The 6,567-nt window shown below is 45.0% G+C and overlaps 1 long non-coding RNA gene across 2 annotated transcripts; it reads left to right on the top strand.

Annotated features, from left to right (window-relative positions):
* Positions 1–1,765: 1,765 nt before the first annotated feature.
* On the top strand, positions 1,766–5,736 carry LOC109776276 (uncharacterized). 2 transcript variants are annotated; one of them, XR_012190029.1, is made up of 6 exons: positions 1,766–2,052; positions 2,136–2,272; positions 3,051–3,091; positions 4,135–4,333; positions 5,251–5,343; positions 5,425–5,736. It is a non-coding gene; the product is annotated as an uncharacterized lncRNA (long non-coding RNA). The 2 variants fall into 2 exon arrangements; XR_012190030.1 differs by lacking the exon at positions 4,135–4,333.
* Positions 5,737–6,567: the final 831 nt, after the last annotated feature.

The following is a 6,567-nucleotide window of genomic DNA, read 5'->3' on the forward strand; positions in this document are numbered from 1 at the left end:
GTATTATGAGTTTATGTGTTTTGTGTACCGAAGGTTGTTCGGAGTCCCGGATGTGATCACGGACATGACGAGGAGTCTCAAAATGGTCGAGACATAAAGATCGATATATTGGATGGCTATGTTTGGACATCCGAATGGTTCTGGGTGAGTTCGGGCATTTACCAGAGTACCGGGAGGTTACCGGAACCCCCGGGGAGTGTATGGGCCTTATTGGGCCTTAGTGGGAGAGAGGAGGAGGCGGCCTAGGAGGAGGCGCGCCCCCCTGTCGGTGTCAAAACCGGCGGATCTCGGGTAGGGGGTCCCGATCTGTGCGTCTAAGACTAATGGTAACATGAGGTGAGGGACACAATGTTTACCCAGGTTCGGGCCCTCTCGATGGAGGTAATACCCTACTTCCTGCTTGATTGGTCTTGATGATATGAGTATTACAAGAGTTGATCTACCACGAGATCACAGAGGCTAAACCCTAGAAGCTAGCCTATGATTATGATTGTGATTCTTATTGTTATTGTCCTACGGACTAAACCATCTGGTTTATATAGACACCGGAGGGGGCTAGGGTTACACAGAGTCGGTTACAGAGAAGGAGATCTACATATCCGAATCGCCAAGCTTGCCTTCCACGCAAAGGAGAGTCCCACCCGGACACGGGACAAAGTCTTCAATCTTGTATCTTCATAGTCCAACAGTTCGGCCAAAGTATATAGTCCGCTGTCCGAGGACCCCCTAATCCAGGACTCCCTCAGTAGCCCCTGAACCAGACTTCAATGACGATGAGTCCGGCGCGCAGATTGTTTTCGACATTGCAAGGCGGGTTCCCTCTCCGAATACTCCATAGAAGATTTCGAACACAAGGATCGTGTCCGGCTCTGCAAAACAAATTCCACATACCACCGTAGAGAGTACAATATTCCACAAATCTAATCCGCTGACAACTTTTCATAACGTGACATCACGCCACGACCCGGTCTTTATTCGAACCGTTTCCCTCAACCAGCTGCTGCACATGTTGCGAGGCGGTTTTCTTGGCACGTCTTATCGAAGCAGAGATTGTGTCCCCTTATCACGGGATTCTCATCAATACGGGTATGGGTAACCCAACCGTGCCATCAATCGCGGCGCTTGGGGAATAAGCGATTTTACAGGGCAAGTGAGGAGGCGCACAGTTTCTACCGCCTTTATAAAGGGATAAGGATTCCTCTTTTTCACCCAGCTTTCTCCTTTCCCTGCCCATCCATTCTCACGCACTCGAGCTCCAGCGCCCAAGTTCTCATCTTCTCCGCAAAGCCATTCCAAACATATCCGGAGCGGGAGGCAAGTGGATGGCCTCCTTCGTTACGGAGGAGGACATTACGAAGCTCCGGGAAGCTGGATACCTGGCCGCAGATATCGCGCACCGGCTCCCAGACGTGGGGCAGATCGTCCCACTACACCACGACACCACAACGACGACATGCATCTGTTGGTATAGGTGTACATTACCGACACATTATTTGTCCGTAACAATGCCGACACACTGATGATCGAGGTTGCTCTGGTCTTTCGATGATCTGTGTGTCGGCAATGCATGACCGGTTTGCGGACATACGATGTGTCGGTATAAGATTTTTGCTGTTACATTATCTGTCGCTCTTGCTTTGCGATAGAAAGAGTGTCGGCATAGTTTTGGGCCTGGCCCACCTATTTCGGGCTGCGCGGGACAAGTTGCGCGCGAGGGACTGTCCCGGTCCGCTCAATCCCCCGCCCCATCTTATCTCTTACTCCCACGCCACACTCCCACCTAAACCTAGGTCACCCACCGCCGCCGCCGCCGTTCCCTGACCTGCCTGCCGATTTGCTCGCGCCGCCTCCTCTCCCATCAACGGTGGCGCTTCCCGAAGCTTCCTTCTACCATGTGGTGCTTCCCCACGGTCCAAGCCCAAGGTGCCGCCTCATCGTCCGCAGCAGAGGAGCCCCTCCACCGCCCGCAGCCGAGGAGTCGAGTCGACCGCCGTCGAGGATCCGCGCCGCCAACCGCCAGCGTGTAGTCGACCGCCGCCGAGCAGCCTCGCCGTACTCCCTCAAGATCCAGGCCGCTGTAGGTAAGATTCATCAGGCCGATGTGCTCATGCCTCTGCTTCTCTGACTACCTGCAGTGCCACCTGAAGCTTCGATCTAACCCACGGTGACGCTGTCCGCAACCGAGGAGCCACCCTGCCCTCTACATCCAGAGGTTCTGCCCCGCCATCCCTTTTGCACCACCGGCGAGGGCCCCCAAATTCAGCCCCTGCAGGTAAGCTTGAAAATAGATCCATCCTTTTCTTTTCTGCTTCATATGTTATTTCTCGTTTATCCATGAATGTGATTGCCCCTGAAATCTTTTTGGCTCATCGATTATCTGAACAAGATCATGTCAGTTTATTTGAGATTGGAGATTCCAGAGTACTAATCATCCATCTCTCATTATACAATTAGGGTAAATTAAGTATTTAGTTGATTTCTGGACAGATTGAAGTATATATATTTTACTGACTAGTGTTACGTGCTATGTTATTATATGTTTATTTACTTAGATATGTTGCAACTCTTCGTTCTTGATTAGAACCGTCATGTTATTTTAATGTTGTTTTTCTTGTTGTTGATTTGGGATGTTTTCTGCAACAGCTTCTGTTTCAGAGAATGGTTTCTAAAAGACTGTGCACGATGATTAGTAGATTTGTCCGCCATGTCTTGGCCTGGGTGTTTTGTGGATTCAACGAGATTTCATTATATTTCACTTGCTCTTCCATGGGTGTCGTGCCTATCTAGAAACATGTTACTGGTTTTAGTTCAGGCTAGCTTTCTGCTCATAGGTAGAACTTTGCATCTGATATCAACTTTAATGAGGTTTGACTATTGTTGGGGATGTTCTGAAGCTTGTGGACTGTATGCTTGTAGCTGAGCTTAACCTCCGAGGCCTCTCCCTTCTCTTATCACATTTATATCCAGCATCCAGTCTCAGGTTTCACTATTTACTAATTACTACTACCGTTGAAATGATTGGGTCCCAATCTTCCTATTTCCCTTTGCAGCCTGCAAGGATCCCCAACCATACTGGGTGCTAATGCCTGAGGTATGTACTGCTTGGATTTGCTCAGCTAAAGAAACACAGCACAATCATGATGTGTATCAACAATTGGTTCATTGTGGCTAGAAGCCTTTTTTTAGTCTCAAACTTCCTGGGGGAGACTAGCGTGATTTTTGGGCTTCACATGAGATGTGCAATCCGGCCACCTGGACCATTGGATGTGTCAAGGCTGCAAAGCCTGACCGTTTTATGCAAAACCCCATGTTTTTATCTCTGTTTTGCATGTGATCACACACTTGTATGGTTTTGCATAAACCACCAGTGCGAACATTACATTTCCTAGTTCAGTAATCATCCATGTTCAGTCTGTAGCCTATAATGTACTCTGTATATTGCTCAAAATGATAATCTTACTCTGTATTTTGCTGGAAAAAAGGTTCTACTCTACAATCTAGTACTCACTGAAAGCATTCAAAAACTGTGTTAGACAATTTTCACTAAACCTGCACGTTCCAGACCCAAATTTTATCTAACAAAAACACTAAAGCTCTAACAACAACACTAGAAGCTGTACCACCTAATTGAGGTCATTAAGTCAACAAGAAATAGAATAAGTATATTTACAACATATGCACCAGTCATGTTTTTGAAGATGCGATGGCGATCCCTTCAAATCCGTATTTCAATAATGCAAGAAAGGAACCATTTAACAGCCATTATGGACAAACATTTTCATTTTGTTCTTTGGACAAATACGGGTGTCGTGTAACCAAACTCCCTTGCATGTGCTGCAAGTGCGTGGCACCTAAGATGGCTGGAACACTAAGCAGATCGGGTGGGCATGCTAAGGCTGGCAAGGGTGAGGTGGAATTATGCATCATAAGCACCTGAATCAGATGGTCGCGTAATTATATTATCATTCATTGTTTTCAGACAAAATGTTTATTCCATGGCTGGTAATGTTAAGGCTCCTCTGTTACTTCTCAAAGCAACCACACGTTTTGTAGCAATGTTGATGCTGCACGCTTGCTGCCAATTTGATTCTGCATTTAGTACTATGCGAGTGAACTAAGAAAGTGTTGTTTCAGGCTAGTAAAGCATCATTGTGCACTTCTGGAACAACTATCATGGAAGTATGGAACTAATGCTAGCAAAACTACTCTGTGTTGTCGCCTGAGGAAAAAGATGGAACTTTATTTTCCTGCCCAACATTCTTTTGGAATCTCCTTTTTTATATGCCATGCTTTTTCAAGCTAGTACAGATAAAGATCTAGCCACAAAGATAAGGTAATTTGTTTCTAATCTACTACACCTTATATATTCAGAGGTACAAAGGGAGCTTCTATATATGCAATTATTCTCAGTTGCAACATAATTGTTCAGTTGAGCTACTGAACTTGCTGACAGGAAAATGCTCAGGGGTAACAACTTGAAAATTTTCTAGGTAACTAAATAAGATATTCTGACGGTTTAAAATAGACCACATCCTATTTGTGTCAGCCTACTATATTCTACAGTTACACTAAGAATGGAAGTACACCAATACCAGTTTGTTTAGGTCACTACAACATTGTGGCTATAGTGGGTGGATTAGGATGCAACATCTGTTTGTATCTGCTGGTATGGCAATTTTGCTGCTTGCTAGGAGATGTTCATCTCCAGCGTTTATTGCAGTTTAAAAAGCAGTTCAATCACCTTGTAATAGTTATGGTGTAGTAAGATTTGGGTTAAATATCGGTTTGATACACGCTGAATTTTGAGTTAGTCTCCAAATAGAAGTTGTAGTGTACTTCTTAAGCTTTCTAGAGTGTATTTATTTGTGTATTTTTACTGGGCAGTTTGAGAGCAGCGACCACCTCAAGCTTGCTGTCCAAAAATTAGTATCTCTATTCGGACATGATACTACAAAAGAAACAATGCATTGATACTTTCCCCGTTCCTTGTATGTTTGCTTGCTATTTACATATTTAACCTTCCAAAATAGGGCCACCAGTCATGTCAGGAATGCCATTGTATTATTACCATACTTGAACTGCTGGCCGACGATGGTAATTCAGACAGCCGTATTATTTGCATTGCTAAACTATCCTGGTATATATTTAGGATCCTACGCTACTTATTTAGATTACAAATAAATTTGTCATGTTAATGTTTATGTCGGTATATGTGCCAGCTTACACCCAGATTTGTTTTGCCTTATGCAGAAACTACTGGATACTTTACATCAAGCTTGACCAAGTATGTCCCTTGTTGCTGTTGTTATACCTGGCGATAGAGCTCCATTGGTTTCTTCAAAGGTGGCATGCCCTGATTGATTTATTACTCTGTAGAGTGTGTAAAGGTTTTTCTGTTTATGACTATTTGGTGCTTTTATCCAGCAAGGCAGTAAGTTCTTTTGCAGGGACAAATGGCAGAAAATAGCAAGTCCACAAGTTGATCTAAGATGCTCCGTGGTCGCTTTTGTTGATAACATGGTTGACACCTTTTGTTCATACAAAAGTTCATGTTGGCTTGGTGATTGAAGAATTGGTCTCTGCCATCAAATTTTGTAGTAGTCAGTGATCAAACAATTGGTCTCTTCGGATCTTAGCCATCAAATTTTGCAACAACTTGTCTTGTATGTCAAACTTATGTATTTCCTTGATGGTTGTAGCTATCTTGAGCGAAGAAAACAAATTAATCTTTATATATGTTGAATGAATGTATGGATGAATGGCAGTTTGTGATGAATATAAGAGTGCAATTGTGTATATGCATTGTGTACTAAACATGAATTAAATATTATGAATGTGATTTAATGTTAAAATATAGTTTATTTGCATCTGTGCTGAAATGTATTACCCAGGCAACAAATGTGTCGGCAAAAGTATTGGACGATGCACTTCCTGTCGGCATATCACGCTGACAGATGGACTGTTGGCATAACAATGGGCAGCGCTATATCTGTCGGGATAGCACATTGTCAGATGATCTGTTGGTGTTGTGGTGTCTGTCGGTGTAGATCTCACTAGCGTTGTCATAATGTCTGTCGGCATAGATTTATCTGTCGCCAAAGACCTTTCCCGTCAGGACTATAGGCGACAGCTCCTTTCTGTCGGAAAAGGTCTTTGCCGACACTAAATCTGTCGCATTAGGTGACATATGCCGACAGATTGTTTGACGCTGCTCTTAGTGTCGTGGTGTAGTGGTACTCTAGAACCCCATGAAGAGGGTTGTATTCCTCACCCACTTCGTCCGCGGACTGGGATTTCCTCTCCACGCATTTGTCCGCGGGCTCATGTTCTACTACGGGCTGGACTTCCATGATCTGGCCCCCAATTTCATCCTCAACATCTCGGCGTTTATCATCGTGTGCGAGGCCTTCCTCCGCATCGAGCCCCACTTCGGCCTATGGCTGAAGACCTTCAATGTGAAACCGAAGGTGGTGGTCGGCCAGCAAGCGGAGTGCGGAGGCGCCATGGTGGGCAGAATGCCCAACGTCACCTGGCTCGAAGGCTCCTATGTGGAGACCGTGAAGGGGT

This window comes from Aegilops tauschii, chromosome 7 (assembly GCF_002575655.3).
Source record: "Aegilops tauschii subsp. strangulata cultivar AL8/78 chromosome 7, Aet v6.0, whole genome shotgun sequence".
Lineage (NCBI taxonomy): Eukaryota > Viridiplantae > Streptophyta > Magnoliopsida > Poales > Poaceae > Aegilops > Aegilops tauschii.